At 48.7% G+C, this 24517-nt stretch overlaps 1 long non-coding RNA gene across 1 annotated transcript; it reads right to left on the bottom strand.

Moving 5' to 3' along the window:
- Positions 1 to 13923: 13923 nt before the first annotated feature.
- LOC135318714 (uncharacterized) lies at positions 13924 to 20152 on the bottom strand. Its single transcript, XR_010377011.1, has 2 exons — positions 18564 to 20152; positions 13924 to 15303 (listed from the first exon to the last, which is right to left on the bottom strand). It is a non-coding gene; the product is annotated as an uncharacterized LOC135318714 (long non-coding RNA).
- Between the last annotated feature and the right edge of the window lie 4365 nt (positions 20153 to 24517).

The raw sequence follows: 24517 nt of genomic DNA, 5'->3' as shown, positions 1-24517 counted from the left end.
GCCACCCTCCTTCTCCCGGCTCCTGCCCGCCCAGACAGGGATGCTACGTGTTGCACCTCACGCCTTCCCAGGAATCTGTCAAGGCCAAGAGGTGACTAAGCGCCCCGTGAGCCCTGCCTCCTCCGCCAAGTGCACTGCCCGCCAAGTGGGGAGGGCGGGAGGGCGGGGTGTGCGCGGAGGGCAGGGTGACCCTTCCCCCTGCCCCGGAGCTGCAGGAGCTGCCCCTGCACTGCCTTGGGGACTTTGCTCTGCCCCAGTCGCTCCCTCCGGTAGTTTCCTTCCACTTTGCTGGGAGGGACTGCACACGTCCGTCCTGTCCTCCATTCTGCCGTCCTCACACCCCGGGCAGCACTCAGGGCCGGTGGGATGGTTTGCAGTGCTCGAGTCTCCACAGAATCTCCCTCCTGCACCCTCTCTGCTGTCCTGCCAGGCAGGGGAGGGCACCCGAGGCTCAGAGAGGGGCCACGACTTGTGCAAGGGGCTGATTTAAACCCAAAGCTCAGCCTGACCCCAAGACCGTGAGCTTCTCCCAGAGCAGTCACACTGAGTGGGGATGGGTGAGCCCTTCGGGGACTTCTGACAGCTCACCCACTTTTGCCCATTTTACAGAGAGAGAGAGAGAGACTGAGATACAAGGAAGGGAAGTGACTGGTGGGGGAGAGAAGGGACACCACGACATTGCCCTGGGACAGGACCGTGGCTGCCTCTCTGCTCCTCAGGGTGGGCACTGTGGCTGACGAGGCATGGGCTTGCCCAGGGCGGGGGTGGTGAATGAATGAATGAGTGAATGAATGAATGAATGAGGTGTGGAACTGCACTGCCCATATGACAGTTTACATGTGGCTTTGGAGTGCTTGGTGTTTAACCACAGCAACCAAAGAACTGAGTGTTTCATTGGATTTCATTTTAACTAGTGAAAATAAACACTTAAAAACCAATTCTCTTTGCAGATACTGACAGGTATATATAGAATAGATAAGCAAGTTTATACTGCAGAGCACAGGGAACTATATTCAGTATCTTGCAGTGGCTTATGGTGGGAAAGAGTATGAAAATGAATATGTGTACGTTCACGTATGACTGACGTGCTGTGCTGTACACCAGCAACTGACACAACATTGCAAACTGACTACACCTTAATCAAAAAAACGAAACAAAACAAAAAGCAAACAAACAAAAACCAATTCTCAAACTCAGATATTGGAAAACTTCGAAGTGTATTTGCAACAGGGGGTTAAGGATGTGAATCTAATTTTTCCAACTGCAAATTTCATGAAATCTAAGTACAGATCAAGTCCTTCAGATGAAAATTTAGCATCTGAGTAGAGATGTACTGGCAGCGTGAAATACGCACCAGATTTCAAAGCCTTCGAATGAAGTAAATAATATAAAACATCTCAAATTTTTTTATGTTGATGACATGCTGGAATCATGTCAGGGATACTGGGTTAAATAAAAATATACAGTTTGACTTAATTTCATTTGCTTCTTTTCACTTTTTTTGGGGGGGAGAATAATTTTCCAATACTTTTCTTATAAACTCATTCTTTGAAGTAAGGCAGGCTATCAACGTTCACAAAGTTACATCTGCGTTGCAAAATTTTTTCCTTGTATTACCCCATTCAATCTGAGCTGCCACAGTCAGACAGACAGAAAACATGGAAACACTTTTTAAAACATGGTTACCAGGACACTGTGCGTATTAAATTACACGTGTGGCTTGCATTCTGGTTCTATTGGACAACGTCCTGCAGGGGAGTGCCTTGGTCAGGATAATTTCGTACCTTTTCCACAGCAGTCTGCATCCCTAATATTATCTGATCGTTCAGATCATTCTGTGAAACTCAGGCACACAGGCTCACACAGCCGATGTGTGGAAGATCCGGGCCTGGATCCCGGATCTACTGATCTCTGAGGGTGTTTCAGATGCAGAATGTCTTGGGTATGGACAGGGGACAGAGAAGGTGCCAGTGTCTTCCCTGGGTTCCCTAAGTACTAGCTTTAAGAAAGGAACAAAAGAAAAAAAAAAAAAAAAAAAGGAAGAAATCCTGGAGAGAGGTTGGCGGGGAGAAAGATGACTGCATTTGTAAGACAGACATATGATTAACCTGGAAGAACGCTTAAAAACAGCTTTATTGGGTAGCAATAAAAATTTTACTTGCTTCAAGGAACTACTTGTTTAAAATTGCAGAGCACGCACACTCCTCGCGCCCTGTGCTTCTTTCTCAATTGCTTTTTCCGCTGTGACACTGATCGCTGTTAGTATTCAGTTCTGTGGAATCTGTGAATTCATTTTGCTGAAAACCTACCTCCCCCAGTTGGAACATAAGTTGCGTGGGAGGAGGGGTGTTTGGGCTGTTTTGTTCATGGAATCTGCAGTGCCCAGAACCACACGGGGCACATTCCTGCATCCCTGTAGACCTAGAATTATGGAAAAGGCTCAATAATCATCCGTTCAATGAATGAATGAAAGAGTGGTAACGATGAAACGGTGACCAGAGTGTGTGTTGCGGTGCCTCTGGCAGGAGGGGAGGAAGAGGCTGGTCCATCACCTGGGGTCATGCTTCTGACATGTATTTGGGGCTCACTATGGACCAGACCCTGGCCTAGGGGACTTGGAGGAGGTGTCTCATCAGGGAGAGCCATCAGGAGAGGGGACGGTCCTCTAAGTCCAAGTATCTCAAGGGTCTCATTGAGTCCCCTTGAGCTCAGCTCAGTGTCAGGTACAAGGTGATGAGAGTGATTACCTGCTGCAGGTCAGGCTGGCCCGGGCATCGGCAAGAGCAGGATAGGGAGCTGTCCCCAGGAGAGCTGGGGAGTGGCTTTCTGGCTCATCTTGTCCACCAGACATCCTCATCTTCTCCCCACCCTGCTGTTTGCCTTGGGGATAGTCACTGATGCTTCGAAGCTGTCTGATCACTACGGAGAATCTGGAAGCTCCTCTAGGAGTTAGATCCAGTCGGGACATGCTGAGATGGAACGAGGTAGGCAGTGCCAGGCTGGTCTTGGTGGACGCAGAGTCCTGGAAAGGGCAGCTCAGGACCACCAAGGGGCCGGCAGAGCCGGTCTCCTCCATTAGTGTTCCTTGGCATGGACTGGAGTGGTGGGGACCCCCTGGGTCCTAGAACTGACAAGGCCCCGTTCAAACGCACCGACATCACCTCTTAGCTGTGTGACCTTGAGCCAGGACTTCTTCTCTCCAGACTTTGGTCTTCTGCGCACACGCACACACGCACACACGCGCACACGCACACACGGGCACATGCACTCACACACGATCACTATATTTTTTTCTTACAGGGTTAATGTGAATATTAAGTGGCATATATGGAATTTCCCTCTTTCCTGCTTTAAATCTTTTTTTTTAAAATGGTCCATACTCAAGTGATACATACTCATTGCAAAAAGATTTGAAAATACAGGTAATCAAAAAGAAAAGATTCAAAAAATCACCCACCATCAACAGCACAAGAAGGCAAGTCATAGACTGGGAGAAAATACTTCAAAAGGTATATCTCATAAAGGACTGTTAGTCCAAAATATACAAAAGATCTTTAAATCTCAATAATAGAAAAAAATGGGCAAAAGACCTGAACAGACACCTTCACCAAAGATGATATACAGATGACAAATGAGCATAAGAAAAGATGCTTGATATCATAAGTTATAAGAGAAATGCAAATTAAGACAACAATAAGATACCACTGTGCACCTGTTAGAATGGCAAAAATCCAAAACTCTGACAATACCAAGTGCTGGCGAAGATGTGGAGCAAGAGGAAGTCTCTTTCATTGCTGGTGGGAATGCAGAATGGTACAGGCACTGCGGAAGACCCTTTGTGTTTTGGGTCTTTGTTTTTGTTTTAACAAAACTAATTATGTTCTTACCATACACTCCAGCCATCTCACTCTTTGGTATTTATCCAAATGAGTTGAAAACTTATTTCCACACAAAAACATGAACATAAATGTTTATAGCAGCTTTATTCATAATTGCCCAAACTTGGAAGTGTCTAAGATGTCCTTCAGTAGATGGATGGATAAATAAACCGGGGTTCATTCAGACAATGGAATAGCATTCAGTTCTAAATAGAAGTGGGCCAGGAAAAGATACAGAGGAAATGTAAATGCATATTCAAGTGAAAGAATCTAGGTCTGAAAAGGACACACACTGTGTGATTCCAACCATAGGACATTCTGGGAAAGGCAAAACTACAGACACAGTGCAAAGATCAGAAGTTGCCAGGGATTAGGAGGGAGGAAGGGAGGGAAGAAGAGCTAAAGCACAGAGCACAGAGGATTCTGAGGGCAATGAAACCATTCTGTATGATGCTACAATACTGGATACATTTGTAAGAACCCACAGAATGTACAACACTAAGAGCGAATCCTAATGAAACTGTGCATGCTGGGTGATGACAATGCATCCGTGCAGGTTCTTGGATTGTCACGAATGCACTGCTTTAGTGGTGGATGTTAATAGCAGGAGAGGTGATGCATACATTGGGGCAAGGGGGCCAGAGGAAGTCTCTGTACCTGCTGCTGAATTTTGCTGTAACTTTAAAACTTCTTTTAAAAAGTTTTATTTGGAAATAAACAGTTACTCATCACCCCAGGAATTCTCTCTTGTATTTGCTATTGCATTCCCAGCACTTAGTATGCTTGCTGGCACATAGTAGGTACTGATTAGGTGTTCCCTGGATGACTGAGTAAGTAAAGAGTGAATAAACAAACCCAAACTAACAGTGTAGCTGTTTTTGCTGGATAAGATTCCAGACATTTTTCCAGGCACGTATGTCCCATGTACACACTATTTTTCATTTAAAAGAGACCTTTCCATACATACGGTTTTGTCATCAGTTTTCTCCCTTGATGTACTATAACTATCTCTCCAGGACAACGAATAGAAATCTTCTTTAGTGTCATTTTAACAGCTGTGTGGTGCTGTCATTTGGATGGACCGTCCCTTATTAAACTCACATCTTATTTTGACCTCTGGGTCGATTTCAAGTTGCACTTTCCAACACAACATAGCAACAGGCATTCCTGTGTGCCCGACTTTGACCGCCTGTTTATTTGGCAGGATCGATTTCAAAGTGGTCTGGACAGAACAGAGAGGAGGGGTGGCGAGGCTGTCATCTGAGTTTCTGGGGACAGAAAGATAAAGCCTTCTCTTGCCTCAAGGGACAGTTGAATGACAGGAGTCTGTGTCTCCACCTTCTCTGAGAAATGTCCCTGTGATTGCACCAGAAATGCTCTACACTGTGTCAGCCCCATGGTCAGAGTGACTCTATTACCAAGCCCAACATCTGGCCTGAGGGACCAACAGGGCAGCGGGGACTGGTCATGTCACCACTGACCACCCAGCAATAAAGCCACTTGGGCCTGAGGTTTGAGACTTGAGGTTGTCCCTTGTTAGCTGTGTGTCTTTAGTGAAGTAACTTAACCTCTCTGAGTTTGGATCTCATCTGTAAAATGGACCCAATCATACCACTCACCTCCCAGGGCTGTCGTGAGGATTAACAGAGGTAAAGCGCTGATGCCAGTGGGGCACATGGTGAAGTATCCAGCGGCAGCTGGAAGTCACCCAGAGTTAGCAAGCTGTTGACCGCAGATCCGCAGACAGCACTGACTGTGTGCCACCCACAGTCCTAAATGGCTCTGAATTCTAACTCAGAGCTTTTCAGCTGAGTTGGTGAACTGTTCTTGGAAATTTTACAACCTGAGACGGCGGACCCTTGGGTCTGGAGACTATTTTGGAAAGGGAAGCCATCACTCCCATGGTGAGGCCTGTGTCCTCAGGGGGACAGGCGAGTTTAGACCAGGAGACCTAAGACAGAGCCGCAGCCCCCAGGAAATCAGGGTCCTGAAATCACTTCACACTCTGAGCCGCCTCAGTGCCCCCATCTGTAAACCAAGGCTGGTGGCCTTAATCTCTAACAGTCCAAAACTGCTTCCCAGCAATGTAAAATACAGTTATCTCTCCAGTGGCTGGCAGACTACAACCCACAGGCCAAACCCGGCCCAGGGCCTGTTTTCATAGGGCCCACCAGCTAAGAATGATTTTTACATTTTTAAGTGGTAGAAAAAAATCAAAAGAAGAAGAAAATTTTCGTGACGGGGAGAATACTGTGCAATTCAAATTTTAGTATCTATAGATAAAGTTTTATTGGAACACAGCCATGTTCATTCACTTACACGCTGTGATGGCTTCCAGCCTCAGAGGCTAAGTCGATCGTTGCCATGGAGACTGCATGCCAGCAAAGCCTAAGGTATTTACTATCTGACCCTTTGCGGACGAAGCTTGCTGTCCCCAGGTCTAGAGTTGACTTTCCAGGTTACTCACTGTCTTTGGAATACTGTGCATTTTTCTTTCTTTCTCCAAACGTCACTGCTTCCAAAGACCAAGACGATTTAGAAAACAAAGCAGCGTGCGTAGGCGGTCCCGGTGGCTGGGCCCAGCTGCACGGCTGGGGCCTGATGAGCGGAGAGCCCACTGCCAGGTTCCGCTGCCTCTGCTTGGGGTGAGGGCGTGTGAGTGCCGGGTGGGCTTAGGGCCAGGCTCCCTCCCCCCACATGCTTGCTTGCTACTTGTGGAGATGAAGTTAAAAAATGCAGCTTTGAAAGGCCCAAAAAAGTATCAACGAAGAAAAATCTGTCCAGTGCAGTGTGGCTAAGCACATGGGCTTGAAATCAGACAGATCTGAGTTTCAACCTCGTGTCTTTACTTCTTAGCTCTGTGGCCTTGGACAAGTTGCATGACCTCTCTGAGACTCAGTTTCTATGTTGGTAAAATGGGAAAAACAGTGTCTGCCGGTATTGGTCTTCTAGGACTGCCATTGCAAAGGACCACAGACCGGGTGGCTGAAGCAATTTGTTTTGTTATAGTTCTGGAGGCCGTAAGCTCAAGGTCAAGGTGTCGATTGGGTTAATTTCCTCTGGGCCTCCCTCTTTGGCTTGTAGATGACCATCTTTGCCCTGTGTCTCTGTGGCTTTCCTTCTGTCCTTGTCCATGTCCTGATCTCCGGTCTTATAAGGACACCAGTCACATTAGATTAAGTCCCACCCTAATGGCCTCTTTTTAACTTAATCACCTCTTTAAAGACCCTCTCACCAAATATAGGCACATTCTGAGGTTCTGGAAGTTAGAATTCCAACATGTGAGTTTGTAGCGGACAAAATTCAGCCCATAACACCACTTCCTAGGGTGCGGGGAGGACTGAATGGAATCAGGAAGGAATATTACTGAGTCTTTAGCCAATGTTAGCTCTGGTTTTCGTTAACAATAATTACCATTATTGCTGTCATGATAGAGCCTTTCCAGTGTGTGTGGCAGAGCATGGGAGGAACTTCCTTAAGGTTGGAGGGTCTCTCTAGTGGCTTCCCTGCAGCCCCACTGGGTACAGCCTTAATTGGCAACTCACTAGCGACACATCTCCGGGGGCGCCATTCACATTGTTACGACTGCCGATTTGTGTGTTAATTAGAATTTTTCTGGCAGATGTCAGAGGAAGACACCTCTTAAGTTCCCATGAAGTTGCAGTGTGGCCCAGGGCCACACTGCTTCCTAGCTTGACAGAATTTGGTCAAAGAACACAGCAGAACCTGGCACACAGTAGGCCCTCAATACATTTGCACTGGATAAATGCATGAAAAGAGTACCGCATAGCGGGTACACTGCAGGAGGGCAGGGGCATCTTCTGTCTATGTCACCAATGTATTCCAGCTGCTACGTAGTTTCTGGCACATAGTAGGTGCTCAGTAAATATTTGTTGAATGAAATAAATGAACCAATCATAGCAGCCATTTTTTCTTTCCTTGCATTAAACAAGTCTTTGGCCCATACCATGGGGAATCAGAGATGGGGCCCAACATGCATTTAATGACACCTACTGTGTGCTAGCTGCTCCCACATTCGTTGCAGCCTTTCCTCTTCACCCTCGTTCTCCCCATCACAGCCCCGGGGGGCAGATTTTGTGCTGGAAAGAAAATGAATTGTGAGTCAGATCCAGCCACTTCGGTTCTCCGAGCTTCAGTTTCTTCTCTGCCGGGAGTGACAGACGATGACTTAGCAGAGTGCTCGGCACACAGTAGGTGCTCACTGAATACCGCTTTCCTTTCCCCCTCACTCGAAGATGGCTGGACTAATTCTCTCCACCGCTTGCCCCTGGAGCTGCAGAGGTGATGAAACAGCAGAGTGGAGGAAGGGGAAGCGAAAGGGAGACCCCACCCTGGCCGTGCGGCCTGGCCGAGGTGCCTCCGCCTCTCAGATGAGCCCACCCGTGAGCATTTGGGGAAATGGTAGCTGCCTTCACCCATCCTGACTCCGGGATGTGTCAGGCCTCAGCCCCTGAGCCCCTGCGCAGCAGCCAGGGGTCACAGGTGGCTTTGGGGAAGCCAGGCCCCAGGGTAATGGAGAGCAGCTCCTGGAGCTCCAGGCCTGGAGGAAGCACAGGACCCAGGGCCCAGAGCTGAATGGGCCCTTTCTCTGTCGGAACAAACAGGGCCCTTGTTAGTGGGTTTGTTTGTGTGTTTGTCCCCCCAGGCTGTTTCTGTTCTTCTGTACTCTTCCCACAGGCCTTGGCCTTGGGCAGGCACCTCCCAGAGCCCTGGGCTTCCAGAAGGTCCCGAGCATCGCTCATCTCTCCCCAGGCTGAGGAGCCCCTGGGGGTCCCAAAGGAAGGGAGATCTTGATCCTTTGCGAATGAACTTGGGAAGACAAACATGTCCACAGAGAGAGGCCTGACCTCTAAGAAGTGCTTACGAAGGCCCAGGCACCATGCGGGGGGTTTGGCATGAATTCTCATGCCCGCCCCCCACCATGAGCCACGCTTGATGGACTATATCCCCACCCTGCTTGAAACCCTTCGAGGCTCAGCTTTGTTGGCCAGAACGGGGAGTTTGAGGCACAGAGAGCTCAGGGCCGTTCCAGCTCCACTGGTTGAATTTGAACCCAGACCTGTGTGCCCTCCCCTCTCCCACCTCAGGTCAGGACCTGGACTCAGCGTCTGCACTACCCCGCTCAGCTCCCACCCCCCTCACCCTTTTATTCACTTCCCCTCCAGGAACGCTTCATTCTCCCAAGCCCCAGGGGACTTGCTTCCCTCCTCTGTAAAAGGAGGTGGCAACAATTGCTGGGGACTGCAGAGCGTGTGGTCAGGATGAAATGATGTCCTTCCTTGGAAGCGCTGAGGCCACTGCTTGGGAATTGATTCCAGCTGCTTGTGATTCCTCACCCTCAGAAGAACGTCTCAGGGAGATGCTCTTGTGATTCCCATTTTACCAATGGGGCCGCTGGAACAGAGCAACGAGGTGACCGGCCCAAGGCACCACGCTCCTGGAAACTAGAGCAGGTGTGGGAAGTTGCTCCTGCTTCCAAGCACACTACCCATGGTCCAGCCCGGATGGAGGCAGTGCAGGTGGATGGAACCAGAGGACCAGGAGGGCAGAGGAAGGCTGATGTGAGGGCATTTCAGAGGAAGAGCTGATGCTCTCGCTGGCCTGTAAACTCGGAAGGAGTTTGCAGTAGCTCCAGCATCGCCCCTCTCCTCTCCTTTCTGGGTTTCCCTTCCAAAGCCCAGGTACCAAGCGTCCCCGAGTAACTTGGGTACCACGGACCAACCCGAAGGTGGGTGTGGGAGGGGTTGCTATGACTCGGGCAGCAGCACACGCTAGAAACAGTTCCCCTACATTTCTCACACTTCCACACAGGGCCGGCTGGGCTGACTTCTCTTAACGCCCCCCCTCCCCATGCTGTCCCCTGCTCACCCATCTCCCGCAACAACGGAGCTCTTAGCTCCCACCCACTGGAGTGCACAAAATGAAAGGCCTCCAGACAAAGACAGATCCATCGAGGCCAAGGCTGATCCTGCCCTTGACCACGTCCCAAGGGCTCACTCAGAATCAAAGCTGTCAGCCGGGGATGTATATCACTCCTTCAACCAGGCAGGGTCGCCCCAAGGGGAGTCTGCAAGTGTGATGGCTCCTCTGGGGTGACTGACAGGACCAGCAGGTGGAGAGTATGTGTGATGGGGGGACCAGACCAGGTCAGACTAAAGCTCACCAAAGCAGTCCCTGTACCTCCACCTGGTGCTGGGCGGGGGGGTGGGGGTGTCTTGGGCAAGTCACTGAGCCTTGTTGGGCCCCCTCTCTGAAGGGAGGCCCAGATGCCCAGTGGTCCAGGCTCACTTCCCCATCATCCCCCAAGACCACACTCTCCTCAGAGCTGGGCGCTCGGCCTCTGCCACCTCCCTACCCCCGAGACCCAGGCCACTCTGGTCACCCGGGAGCTGGCATTGATTGACATTGTTGAATACACAGTGCGTGCCAAGCGTTCCAAGTGGATTTTCTTATTTCCACTGGCACCATTATTATCTCCGTTTTACTGATGAGGAAGCTGAGGCGTCAGAGGGGAAGTTGGCTTGCCCTAGTCCCTGAGTTAGTTCTTGGTGGAGCCACAGCTTGGCCAGGCAGACTGACTCCAGAACCTGTCGGCTTAACTAGCATGCTATACGAGGGCCACGTGTGCTCAATGACTATTTGTGGAAGTGACTGGAACACTCCGCCCAGGCCGTTGAGAGAACTAAATAGGTAAGGAAGCTAACAAAAGACCTGGGATGAAGGAGGAATTCAATAAATCAAATCCACTTGAACAAAAGCCACGCATAGCCCAGAATCCTGGGAGCTCTGTAAATTCACCAAGTGTGAGTGTCCTGAGTTAGCCCCGGAGGAACTGCAAACCCAGTCCGATAACATCTTTCCTGCTGAGAAAGTGGTTGGTTGCCTCACTTAATGGATGTTTTGTCTAAGGTAGCACCATAAGCGCAGCTGGGAGGTGAAGGCTGGATCCCGGCAACACTCCCTGGTTTCAAATGAGTTGTTTTCCAATTAACCAGTGGTTCATTAAAATTCCATCTTGTGGGTTCTACGAGGAGTAGGGGGCCAAAGGGCATGGGTCTTAGAACTCTGTAGGGGAGCAGCAGGAGTGGTCCCCCTGCCCCTCTGGGCTTCGGCCACAGAAGTGGCCATGTTTTCTGGACGTGGACCTCTCCTGAGCAGTTGTGGGAATAGTGACAGTCACCTGCGTATGTCTATTGAGTCTGCATTATTAGGGCTGTTCTAAGCACTTTGCATGAATCGACTCATAGATGAGATTATTATTCCCACTTACAGGTGAAGAAACCAAGGCACAGAGAGGTCAGGTCATTTGTGGAAGTTCACATAACAGGTAGGTGGTGGGGCTGGGATTTGAACCTGAGCTTTGGGGTTTCGGAGTATTTTGTGGCAATGTGCTCTCACCGCACTGCCTCTCAGGCTCTGAGCCAGCCTCTAGCCAATTTTTCAGTGGCTAAGCGTATAGCCTTACATATACTAATAGAACAATCTTTGTTTGATTTTTCCTTTTTTTTTTTCCTGAATTTTTCCAGCAACGTTATATTGGCCCAGAGATGAGTCAGATACCTTCCCCGACTCCTGAAGGACAGGGAGAGGAAAAGCAAAGACCCAGCTTCACTCTTGCCATTTTACAGGTGATGAAACTGAGCCAGGAGAGTTGAGCGATCAGCCAGAGTTCTCACCGCTGGTGACGAGTGAAGCTGGGATTCCACCCCAGGTCAGGCTGACTCCCTTCCACGCCCTCCCGAGCAAGAGTAGATACACTTTGGCAGAAACACCAGGCGTGTATCAAAAGTCAACGGGCCTTGCAGGGAAGAAAGCTCTGGCTCATTCTCTGAGCTTGAAGAGGGCAAGACTGGTTCCTTATAGGAATTTATGTGGCGCAAACCAGAAGCCACTATGAAAAAGACCCTCCGTTGAGTGGAGCTCATATTTCTCTGAGAAAAGCTTTCATCTCAAGGACAATACTCTATCTCTGATAGAGTAGAGACCAAGGCCTGAACCCCAGGTTAGCGCAGGACAGAGGAACACAATATCTTCTCTTTTTGTGTTTGTTTCTGACCTGTCTAGAATTGAAACTGCTTCAAGAAAAATACACCAGCACTTGTGCTTTCCCACCCAGCAGGCAGCAGACAGCACCTTGGCGGGACTAATATTATTCTGTAGGGTCCCCTCTGCAATTCCCTCATAAATTCATGTCAATAAAAATCCTAGAGGAGCCCAGTGTTTGTATAAGACTCTGGTCTTGTTCTTTTCACTCTTGGGAAACAAGACTTGTTAGGAAACAGAAAGGAAAAAATAAAAATCTGTTCTTTAGTTTCCGCCTCCTTGTCTTTGCCTGAATGTTTGCATGAAAATTAACCAAAGAAACAAAAGAAACAAAAGAAAGAAATGAAAGAAAGAAAGAAAGAAAGAAAGAAAGAAAGAAAGAAAGAAAGAAAGAAAGAAAGAAAGAAAGAGAGAGAGAGAAAGAGAGAGAGAAAGAAAGAAAGAGAGAGAAAGAGAGAAAGAAAGAAAAAAGGAGGAAGGAAGGAAGAAAGGAGGGAGAAGAAAAGAAAAGGAAAGGAAAGGAGAGGAGAGGAGAGGAGAGGAGAGGAGAGGAGAGGAGAGGAGAGGAGAGGAGAGGAAAGGAAAGGAAAGGAAAGGAAAGGAAAGGAAAGGAAAGGAAAGGAAAGGAAAGGAAAGGAAAGGAAAGGAAAGGAAAGGAAAAGAAAAGAAAGGAAAGGAAAGGTTCACATTACTGGGAATTGAATACATCCCAGAAGTTGGTATCATAAGCCTCGCATGTTGGATGCCGTCAGAGGTCTGGATGTTAAGGAAGAGTCAGGTTTCAGTTTCCTGTTCTCATCCTAATGATCTGGTTAGGGAATACAGCCCCTTTCAAATCCAGGGTTCTAGAATCCTACATGAGTTTTGTTTTGGTTTTCTTTCCCCCTCCTGAAAATGGTCTTAGAGATGGCAGCACAGAATTTATAATCAAGCACTCCTGGATTCCAGCTCTGCCTTTGCTCCTTGGTGACAGTGAAACTTTGGGAAATGTGTGCCATCCATCTACAACCCAGACTGCTCCTCTCACAGAAGGGGAGGAGCATTCAGCCAGCCCTGTAGGATTACCGCCAGGATGAAATGAGATAGCGTGAATTCCTCCTGGGCTCATGGTGGATGCTAGGAAAAGGTAGTTCCCCTCTTCTCTGAAAACCTTTCCTAAGTGGATTTTTTAAAATTGCAAAACAGTGGATTCTCGCGGTATTTATGTAGAGAATACAAAAGTCTATTTCAAAAGAGAAAAGTTACTAATGTCCCTGTGGCAGGGACCGTGACTTGGCTTACCCAATATCCGCTCTCCATTTCTTTCTTAGTAAAACTCTTGTACTAAGGGGCCCCAGTATAGTAAAATATAAGATAAAACAATGATTGCAGGGAGCTAAAAAACTCCATTTCCCAGGCTCCTTGGCAGTTAGGTACAGTTGGCCCACCTGAGACACATTTCTGGAAGGGGCATAAACACCTTCTCCCGTGTTCCTGCCTGGACGTGAGGACTAACGTACCGGCTGCCGTCTTGGACCGCAGGTGGCCTGGAGGCCAGAGGCCATTAGTCAGGGATGGCGGAGCAGAAAGGTAGCCACTGCCTGAGCTGATGACTGTCGAGCTATTCCCACATTAGTTCTGGACCATCTATTTCTGAACTTCCTTTTGTGAGAGAAACTCAACCTCTTATTTACCTAAGCCACACTTTTGGGTTTTTTTTCTTTTTTTTTTTTTTTTTTTTTTGAGTTTTCCATTGTACGGACCTGGATCTAACTGTAACTAGTAAGTTCTCCCCTGATACCCGCCTTGACATGACTGGTATTAGCAATCGCATCTTTCTACAGCTTTACGATCCCAGCAAAGATGTATTATGTATGCACGCCTAGAAAATGGTGTCCTCCCCGAAGCCATACTTAGTCCTTGCTAAACAATATATGTCAAAGACAAACCCCCCAGGCCAGGGCACGCAGCACTCAAACATAATCTTTTTCATATCAGGCTATTACATTATAGTAGGCATCCGTCATTATTTATTTAACAATTTTCCTGTTGCTATCCTAAGGAGGTTTCTAGTTGTTTTTCAACAATATAAACCTTGTTGCAATAGCCACCTGGTATAAATACCCTCACCACCAGGCTTTCAGAGCCCAGCACAGATTGCCACAGTGGGCTGACTAGTTCCTGTTCTTTTTAAACCTCCCCACCCTCCTGCCTTTTACAGGTGAGGCAAGAGAGGTCTTTAAAAATGATGTGCCAAATATAACGAAGAAAGACAGTGGCAAGCATGCCTCTAGAATCCTCTCACTTAGAACCCAAAGTCCACACTCCTATTCGTGCAGTGTTTGGTATCAGGCAATATTTAGTGAAGGAACAGCCAAATAATCTTTACAGAAGTAGTGCTCTGCCAATCTCCGCTTGAACATATCTGGTGGCAGGGAGCTCACTACCTTTCCTTTGATCTTTGGAGAGTCTTGAATATTCTTTCTTACATAGTGGTCGCATCTGATTTCATGAAGCGTCTACTTACTGCTCTCAGTTTTGACTCCTGGAGAACTGGTCCACTTCCTCAAAGAACAGGTAAGAGAAAGGAGTTCAAGGTCATCTGCTTGGGGCTCTTGACGCTCGGATATTTCTCAAGTATGGAGCTTGTACTGTCGGTTAGGAAATGCCTGTGGCTTTGAGGAGACAAAAAGGAACAGACATGGTCCTGACCTGGGTTTGGTCACTCTCCAGGGCTGGGAGGATGCGTCAGAGCAGTGTGGCTCATCCTCTGACAAACTCAGCTTTGGGGCGACTTGAAAGCCCACAGCACTCACATGCCCACAGGGGCACAGGCAGGAATGTTTGGAGCCGGGAGAGGAGAGCACTTGGGTGGGGCTGAGGATTCATTTGGGAGAAGAAACTGGCTAAGTAAGTGCGCAGCCTGTCCTCAGCCAATGGAAGAAATCATTTCCTCTATAAACGCTGATTTATTTTTCCTGGAAAGGTTTTTTGTTCTCAAGCAGTTACATTTCCATAAGAGCCTCTCTCTCTCCCTCCCTCCCCCCACCTCACAGAGACAACATTTAAGAAAACAGGCTGAAACATACACTTCAGGAGCCATGCCCCTCCTGACATCCCAAGGATGCCTGTCTGACTCGGTCGTCCCAAAGTGAGCTCACAGCAAATAAAGCTTGTTCTTACAAAATGCAGTGCAATTCAGTGGCAAAATATAAGGTAACACTAGTGGTCGAAATCTATAGAAATTAGATATTCTGAAGCCAACAGGTTTCATATTGGAACCCAGCCTGTCGCTCGTGGCTGGGGGTCTGCCACATCACTTCCTGTAGTTTCATGTCCTTCTTGTAGAAATAGGATAGAATGGAAGCTACACAAAGGAAATCTGCAAGAGAGTGAATGAAATAAAATCAATAAAATAACCGCTGTAAGGTGCTTGGCCCCCAGGCAGTGGCTGGTGTCTACGGATTTCTCCCTCTGTTTGCATTTTCACGAGCTGTGGCGTGGGCATGTACGCTGAGCGCCCTTCCTGTTCTTGCTGGGTGCCCGCGGAGGTTCTGCAGTCTTCAGAAGGTAAGATGTGAGGAAAGTGGATCAGAAAAGGCACAAGACTGTGCACAACCTCAGGGGTCCCTTGAGGCTTTGTTCAAATCCAGTGATGCAAAGATGCCCCATGAAGTTACCAAGCCAGCAGGTTTTGACTGACTGCACTTGCTGTGGCCCAACAGGTGACAGGATAAATGCAATCGATGTAGGGGAAGGGGGCCTGATGTCTTGTGCCAATTCTGCCTCTAACCATCTGCGTGACCTGGGACAAGTCAGTTAACCTCTCTGAGCATCAAGTTCCTACAGTGTAAAATGGGGGTTCAAAAGCCCTTCTTGATTCTAGGAAGAAGTCTTGTGGTATCCAACCATGGATAAGAAACGCTTTATAAAATTAATTATAGGTGTGGATGTAAGGGTTTCTTAGGGTGCAGCTCCATAGGTAGCGAAAACACCTTCAGCTAAGATGTCTCTGTAACTATCGAGACATCTTGTGAATCTCTGCACAGTACCAACTGTAGATTAGGAAACATTATCATTTACAGCCTCATAATAACGAATCTTTTTTGAAAATTTACCCTATGTCAGAGGCTTTGCTTCCATTATTTATATTTCTATCCTTTGCTCCCCTTACAGACTTTTAAATTCAGACAGGATTTTAAAATTGTAGAATAGATAAACAAGATTATAATGTAAAGCACAGGGAAATATATACAAGATCTTATGGTAGCTCACAGAGAAAAAAATGTGACAATGAATATATATATGTTCACGTATAACTGAAAAATTGTGCTCTACACTGGAATTTGACACAACATTGTAAAATGATTATAAATCAATAAAAAATGTTTAAAAAAATGCAGCGACACTTCTGAAAAATTTGTGCATGATTAGCAGTACCCACGTATATTGGAAAACTGATAGTGCATTTTGTGGGAGGCAAGATTTACTTAGTGTACACGCTCTTCCAGGTGCACGTGTGGCTTCGGGTACCCCTCTCACTACTCCCACTGATTCTAAGATGCCACAGGACAGCAGAACATAGTGATTGCATTAGTTAATGTATCAGTTTGGCTGCTATAACAGAAGTGACTTGATGCAGAAATTTAAATTTAACTATCTTTCCCATAAAAGTTTGGGGAGGTGATCCAGGGTTTGTACGGCAACAGTGATCAGAACTCAGCCTCCTAGCTTGTTGCTTCATCATTCTCAATGTGAAACTGACATCTCATGTTCCAAGATGGCAGCTTCAGTTCTACTGACCCCATCCTCACTCCACCTAATGAGCAGGGAGAAAGAAGAAGTTGCACATAATCCTTCCTCTCCTTTGCTATTAACCAGAACCTGGTCATATGGCCTAGTTGCAAAGGACTCTAGGAAATGGATAGTTTAGCTGGGTATCCTGTCTTGGTAAAAAGTCTCTACCTCTAAGAGAAGGGAAGTAATGGATATTGGAGGCCTCAGTTCCTTGCAGAATGCATCTCCCCACTGGGCTGCTTGAATGTCCTTGTGACATGGCAGCTGAATTTCCCCAGAAAGAGTGACCCAACAGAGAAAACTGAGTGCTTCCTCACTGACTTCCCCCTCCTCTTCCAGACAGACTTGACTTTGCTGTCCCTTGGAACCCTCCGCCGCCTGTATGGACACAGGTACATCTTCAGCATCCACCAGGAAGACCTCACTGGGGCACTGCCCCTGCAGATCACTGTAAACATAAGTAATTAACTCAGCACCAGTGCTGCCAACGGTGGTGAAGAATATCTCTGCTCTCCAGGCAAAGCAGCACAGATGTGACGGCGGTGGTAAAGCACCATTCACCACTCACTCCACACACCGACCTGGAAATTACGTGATTGACATGGGATGGGGTGGAGAACGTGAATTATTTCACGCTTTGCGCATTGATTGGGAATGCTTCATGCTTTTGCCTGGTGTGAACTTAATATCACAGAGTTCACATTCACTTAGGGTGGGATGACATTCTAGGTGTTTTTGGATTTGTTTGTGTCACTAAGTGAGTTCCTGGAGGACAGAGATCAGGGGGGCTTCAGTTCAGCCAGTTCAGTTCTGTAATCCTCCATTTTCTTCATCTGTAAAATGGGGATAATGCCACCCACTCACAGAAAGTCCGTCCTCAAGCACAGGAGAGGGGCTCAGGGCAGATAAAACCCAGTTGGCCCAAGACAGGGACAAGTCAAGGGTGAAGGACAGTTACCAGGGAGCAAAGAGAGTGGAGAAACACTCCAGATAAGAAATTGAAACCAGGGGCCTGCAAGAAGTCAGGGCTCTGGAGTGTGGTGGGTCCAAGCCAGGCCAGGGGCCAAAAGGACCCGCCAGAGACAGCAACGAGAAACAGAGGCCCTGCTTGCCCTGGGCTGGAGGATGCCATGGAAGACGCAGGGCTGGGGTTTCAGGTCTTGCCGTGGCCAAGAAGCTAGAGACCAAAAGCAGCCCTAAAATCACCTTCTAGAGGTAGCTGCCTATGCTTTTTTGAGTTTTGGATCCAAGTGCTAGCTCTTTCTTAGACACCCCTTAGGCATCAGTACAAACCCAGAAAATTTCAAATGGGCCCCTCAGCCTCACCTCCTCACCAAACTGCCCGTGGGATGGCTTTGCCCAGAGTCCTTTCCTGAGACCAGCTCCTGAGACTTACCAGGCTCCCCCATTCACTGCTTCCTTACTCCCCATCCAACCAGATGCCACACCCAGGCCAATCTGGCTGTGCCTCGACTCTCAGACTGGTCCTCTTATCCCTTCCCTGGCAGCCTTGCTGGCCCTGGTCTCTCCAGCTCTAACCCATCCTCCAAAAACCCTTCTGATGGCAGCTCGGAGAACACGCGTTTGCCTGCTCTAAAGTCCTCCATGGCTTTCTCTGACACACGGCTGAAAGGTCCAGCAAATCGGGAGAAGATAATTCTCAAATTCTAGATTGCTCTGCACTCAGACCCGAACCACGTTGAACTCTGTTATTTTCTATGTCCCAACTTGCAGCAGCCCCCCTCCTACGCCCACCCACTCCATATAGTCCAAGCCCTGCCAAAGGCTACCCGGGACTAACCCGCCCCTCCAGGAACCTTCCAAAAACCCACTTTCTGAATTCACCTTCCCTTCCCAGGTCTTCTGTCCAACTTTGAACCTCTCCAAGGTACCTGATCACCACTCTGCTGATAATGGTTATTCATATATCTGTCGGTATCTTTCCACTGGACCATAAATCAAGGACTTTGTCTTATTCAACTACATAAACAAGAGAGGTATCGAGGCTGACACTCAAAGTGTTTGGCCACCTGTAGGCGTTTCCTGGCTGAAGAGATGATCTGGCTGTTGAATTAATCATTCTTCCCTGACACAGAGTCGGCACATAATAGTTCAGTTCTGTAATCCTCCATTTTCGTCATCTGTAAAATGGGGATAATGCCACCCCATTAGTGAATACAAGAAACAAATGATCTGCAACTCAATATCAAAAAACCAAACAATCTGATTCATTAAAATAATTCAGATAGAAGGGTCCTTGCTGCAGCCGCCTCCACCCCTGAGGGGCAGACAGTGAAGTGGAACTCGCTCCAGGCTGCACAGGGAGTCGCTGTCCAAGCAGAGAATGAGGCCAGGGCTCGGGCTCTGCGTCTTTGTGTCACCAGGAGAGGACTCTGAGCAGAGAAAGGATGTGTCTGAATCTCAAAGGAGGTCCGTGTGGCTGAGGTGATGTGGACACTGAGTGAGGCTGACAGGCAGACAGGGGAAGGCCCCTAATGGGGACAAGTCGCTGTACCCGTTGGAAGATGGTCAGAGGTCCTGCTCCAGGACTGGCTGCGGCCCGTGACCCACCCCGCAGGGGGCAGACCCCACCTGCCTTCTCAGAGCAGAGCCTGCTTTGGGAGGAGGAGCAATGGATCTCTTCCTGTAAGTCACAGAGCAGGAGTGGTCAGGGGAACCTTGTCAGAGGCACAGCCTTCTTAGGGCCCTGACTCCGAGAGGCTGTCACCTGGAGGACCCCCCCAGGCCCTCCCTGGTCTTCTCTCTCCAGAGACAAGGCAACTGGATTCAGAGAGGGGGCTCGACTTGCCAAAGTCACACAGCAAGTCCACGAAGTTTGCCTGAGCCTTGGGGTGTCTCCAAGTGTCCAGGCTGTTTGAGCGAGCGCTCAGCCTCTGCATGGAGTCCTCTCAGTTCCAAAGTTCTCACTTCACAGAGGAGCAAGCCGGGGCTGCCAAGTGTTTCTTTGTTGGTTTCAGAGCAAAGGAATAAAACAACGTTTTATGTAGACTCTTGTTTTGCTCACAAGCTGGGGTGTCCTGGGGCAGCGTGCTGGACCTTTTGGAGCTGGTGATTCTGTTTGGAACTTCAGGCCACCGCAAGCCCGAGAGGAGGAGAAACGTTCTCTGGGTGGGGGATAGAATGACGGCATCTTCCTCCAGCCCCTGAGGAGTCATCTTTGGCTGATGACCCTCGATTCCAAGGCCGCATCTGTTCCGAAAGTCCTTTCAGGAGACTAATCAGAGGGGCTCTGTGTCTGGCAGAACCAGCTTCGTCTCCTGGGACCCCCTCTTTCCCGCTGTGTAACCTCAGGCAGGTTGTTTGACCTCTCTCTGCTCTGCGGCTCCAGCACGTCCGGCTCAGGGCTGCACAGGGGCGGTGACGTCCATGAGGGCTTGTTCCTTCCTCCACGCTGACCTGGAGGCGGTCCCTTCCCCGTGGTGCAAACAGGAACTGAGCCGGCTGGGCTGGCTGTTGAAAAGAACTTTCTGGCTGAGAGGGCGTGTCTGTACAGTTTGGTTCTCTGCCCCCAGGGCTCTGGGAAAAGTTCCAGACCTGAGCGAGTTTAGCAGATTCCTTTCTTTACCCACCCAGCCTTGAATTTCATGGAAAACAAAACAGAGAAGAAAAAAACAAAGCAGCCTAACACTTGAGTCAGTTATTGCATGGAATTTAAGGTCTTTTATAGCTAAGTTTCTCTCCTTGACCATCTACTAAATCGAAATTCTCAGGCAGTATTCTTCAAGCTCTCTGAGCCTCAGTTTCCTTGCCTCCCGGGTGTAAAATGGACATAGTCACAAAGATCCCACGGTGTGTTTAAGGATGAGCAATCATTCCTGGAAAGTGTGGCACCCAGTGCTTGGCAGATAGTCCTTGACCTTCGTGTGACCGAGATGGCTGGTGTCACTCTGGGCAGCCTCACTATCCCCTCCCAAAGATGTCCGTATTCCTAATACCTGGAATTGGTTATTTTACATGCCAAAAGGGACTTAGCAGATGTGATTAAGGATCTTGAAATGGACCAATATAATCACAAGGGTCCTAAGAGAAGGCAGCAGGAGGATCAGAGGCAGAGATGGAAGGAGGCATGGTGACCATGGAAGCAGAGGGAGAAAAGGGATGTGATGTGGGGCCAGGAGCCAAGGAATGTGGGCGGCTCCTGGAACCTGGAAAAAGCAAAGATCAGATTCTCCCCTGGGACCTCCAGAAGAAATACTGCCCTGCTGGAACCTTGACTGACCTGCAGAACTGTAAGAGAGCAAATCTGTGTTGCTCCAGACACTGAGTTTGTAGTCATTTGTTACAGCAGCCGTAGAAATAACACAAACCCTCACGAGACAAGGATGCTGAGTGAGACCCTGGTGGTCCCGGTTTCCGCCCTTTCCTGACTCTGCACCTCCAGCCGTCTCTCGGATTCCGCAAGCTCCCTGGTACTCCGCACTGCCCGCGCTTCCAGCACTGAGCCGGGCTCTCTGGGGCTCCCCAGGCTGAACGTGTTCTCTGCCAAGTGTGGTGCCGTTTGCGCCTCTGTGGATGCTCCTTTGGTCCTTTCTTTCTTTCACATTTTGATTGACAGTTCTGACTCACAACAGTTGATAAAACACAGGCAGATGGTGCTTTGTTTGGATTTGTGGCCAATATTCAAGGGAAGAATGTTATGCTGGATGTAACAAAAGCAAGTTTTCAAGTTACTGGAGCTGCCCTTTGGAAAATGTGAGAGAAAAACACAAGAGAAGGATGAGCCGGGTAATTCAGGTCTGGAATCTCCCTGCAGCCTGGGAGGGTTGACTCTGCTTGCACGAGTGCTGGTAGCTGGTGGATGGCGGGAGCCACCCCCACTGTGACTTCGGGGTTGGAGAAGAGCTGATCAGCGGTGTCAGGTGTGTGCGTGCGTGTGTGTGTGTGTGTGTGTGTGTGTTTGTGATGCACGGAGCCCCGCAGAGAGGGCTCCTAGGCTCTGATCTCATTACCACTCCCTTTTCCATGAAGGCATTTCATGATGCTAATGGGCTGAGCCTCTTCAAAGGTCTCCGGTGGTTACCTGCTTAATTCTGTCTCTCTTTCATTAGACTGCGAGCTTCTGGAGGTCAGGGCAGATTCCGTTTCATCTCTAGTCCCCAGCTCCTGGCATGAGCCATGGGCCTGGCACACAGTGCGTGCCCAGTGGCTATGCACAGAATTAAGCTTCCACTTCCCTGGCCACCTCTCCTGAACTAGGCAACGGCCATCCCTTACCTCTCCAGGGCTTCACACTTAGCCAAAACTCTTCGGAAGGTCCTGAGGAGACGCTATGTCTGAGTTCAAGTTCCAGTGCAACCCGTGGCTTGAACTTTGGGGAACCTCTCCCACTCTGACTGGCTTCAGCAAACAAGTGGGTAATACCACCCCCCTGGGGGGGGCAGGTCTGTCTCCTCCCCGGGCAGCTTTCGGTGGGCGGACCTCACAGTACTGACTCCACCCCACAGCGCCCAACGCAGGGCCACACAGAGCGGGCTCAGCGTCTATCTCAGCGTCTATCGTTTGAACTTGGGGAGATATTGTTAGATGTCACATTGCCTTTCTTTCCCCACGATCTTCACTTTTCACCTGCATCCTTATCCTTTGACCTCCAGTGTCCCCTCCCTCCTGAAGCAGGCATGATCTGTGCAAAAGGCAAGGCTGAGCGTGGATCTCCCACTGCCTTCTACCTTGAAGGCTCCCCGTTGACCTCAGCCCAAAGGCCCAGCTCTTAAGCATGGCTGGCCAGGCCATCCCTGCTCCAGCCCTGCCCTTTCCTCCGTGGGCCCCTCTGAACCCCTCCCTCCAGCCACAAGGAGCGCTCTGACCCCCCACCCACCTGGAGATGTTGGCGCCATGGCAGGCCCACGCTGGGGGTCAAGAGTAAGGGTCACAGAGATGAGCTCTGACGGAGACGTAATCCCAGTTCCCCCACCTCCTAGCAGTGTGGCCTTAGGCGCGTGACTTAACCTCCCTGAGCCTCTGCTCCCTCATTGGTCTGATGGGAAAAGAACATACTTCCTTCTGAAGCACAGGGGGTGGTTTCATGAATTTTTTCAGGGAGAGCTTAGAACAGTGCTCGGTATACATGCTTTGTGATGTAATTACCATCTCAGCCCTTTAGCTTAGGGAATCTTTCCCGGTATCTCAGGTCTCAGCTCCAGTGCTCGTCCTTCTGTGGGACTTCTTTGAAATCTCCTTGTTTTGTGTTGCTGCCTCTTTCTCCCTTCCATTCTGCCAGCGTTTGCTTCCCGTATTTAGGAGCTTTGATGTTTGGTGCACAAACATGTATAATTGCTTTCTCTTCCTGGGGAATAGACCTATTTCTCATCATACAACCTCCTTCTTTGACTCTTGTGAAGTTTTGACTTCAAATCTATCTTGTCTGTTATTAATAGAATCACGCCTACTCTGTTTGGCTACCGTTTACCTGAGACATCTTTTTCAATCCTCTCATTAAATGTCCATTGAATGTGTCCATTTAAAAATTGGGATTCTGCTACCAAAAGGATGGATTTTAGAGGTTAAAAGTCATGTCTAACTTACTTTTCCATTACTCATAAGAGAACACGTGAAAGAAATCGTCCATAAGCACAAACATTTTCTCCTTTTCCTCAGCTTGCCTTGTCTCTAACTATATTAATTTAAAAAATAATAAAATGGGTCAGCGTGATGTCCCCTTGTTCTTGAGAAATAAGCAGTTTTCTAGGGACTTGGCCACACATTTCTGGCTTTGCTCCCTCTTGAGTATAAAATTCTCATTTCTTGAGAGACAGTATGAGGGGTGGAATCCTAAGGAAATAATCTGAGATGCAAAAATAAGTCAGGGCCCAAGGTCAGGGAGCGCGATGTATGTTATATTGCTAGCATTTGGTACAATCTTGATGCTCAGCTATTATAGACTGAGTAGATAAGATAAAGGTAAAGCACAGCTTGGAATGACAGGCTGTCATAAAAGGCATGCTTGCAAATATTTGTTTAACGAAAAAAAATAAAATAAAAGCTCAGGATGTTAGATAAAAAGTAGGATAGATAATGCTATGTATGAAATGTAACTTCAAGCATCTAAAATATGTGTAATGAGAATAATCTGAAAGATGAATTACAAAAATCTTAACAATGTTTATCTCTGGCTGATGGAATTTCAGGTGTAATTTTTTTCTTTCCGCATTTCTGTATGGTTTAGACTTTATATCATGCGGACGTATTCCTTCTAGGGTCATAAAAAGGGAAGAGACACGGCTCTATATGCAACAGCGGGAAACAGCTTCTGCATCGGTGGGACGTGTTTGAGGTGATAGCTGGTTTTATGGTCCCACCGTCGGGCTAGAACGGCGCATTCCTCCGAGAAAACCCTCAACTAAAGGAGAGGGACTCTGAGCCCTTTAGACCAGCATTTCTCTGTCCACAGCCCCCAAGGTGGGCAGAAGTGGAAAACTTGGCCCGGGGTTGGCGCAGGGTCATAGGTAAACAGTGGGGGCTCGCATGGTCTCACGCAGTGGTGACAACATCACAGGGGCCTCTCACCCCCTGAACAAGGCCGATGCTGCCTGTGTCCCAGCCGTGTTCTCTCAGTGGCCGATGGCTTCCTCCCCCAGGACTGCGCTGTCTCCCTGAGCCAGAGCAGACTCAGCCTGCGCACAGAGGAGCCCGGGAGTTCCAGGAGCTGCCTGTGACCCACGGCAGGTGGGAGCTGGGGGGTCTCAGCCCAGCTCTCACCCCTCAGGGAGACAGCGCTAAGCCAGGGTCTCTGTGGTCTCTCAGAGAGCCCCCATGGCCATAGGAGCAAGCCCCGGGCCCTC

The sequence above is a fragment of the Camelus dromedarius genome, chromosome 20 (genome assembly GCF_036321535.1).
Source record: "Camelus dromedarius isolate mCamDro1 chromosome 20, mCamDro1.pat, whole genome shotgun sequence".
NCBI lineage: Eukaryota > Metazoa > Chordata > Mammalia > Artiodactyla > Camelidae > Camelus > Camelus dromedarius.
This window is presented reverse-complemented; position numbering and strand designations above follow the sequence as displayed.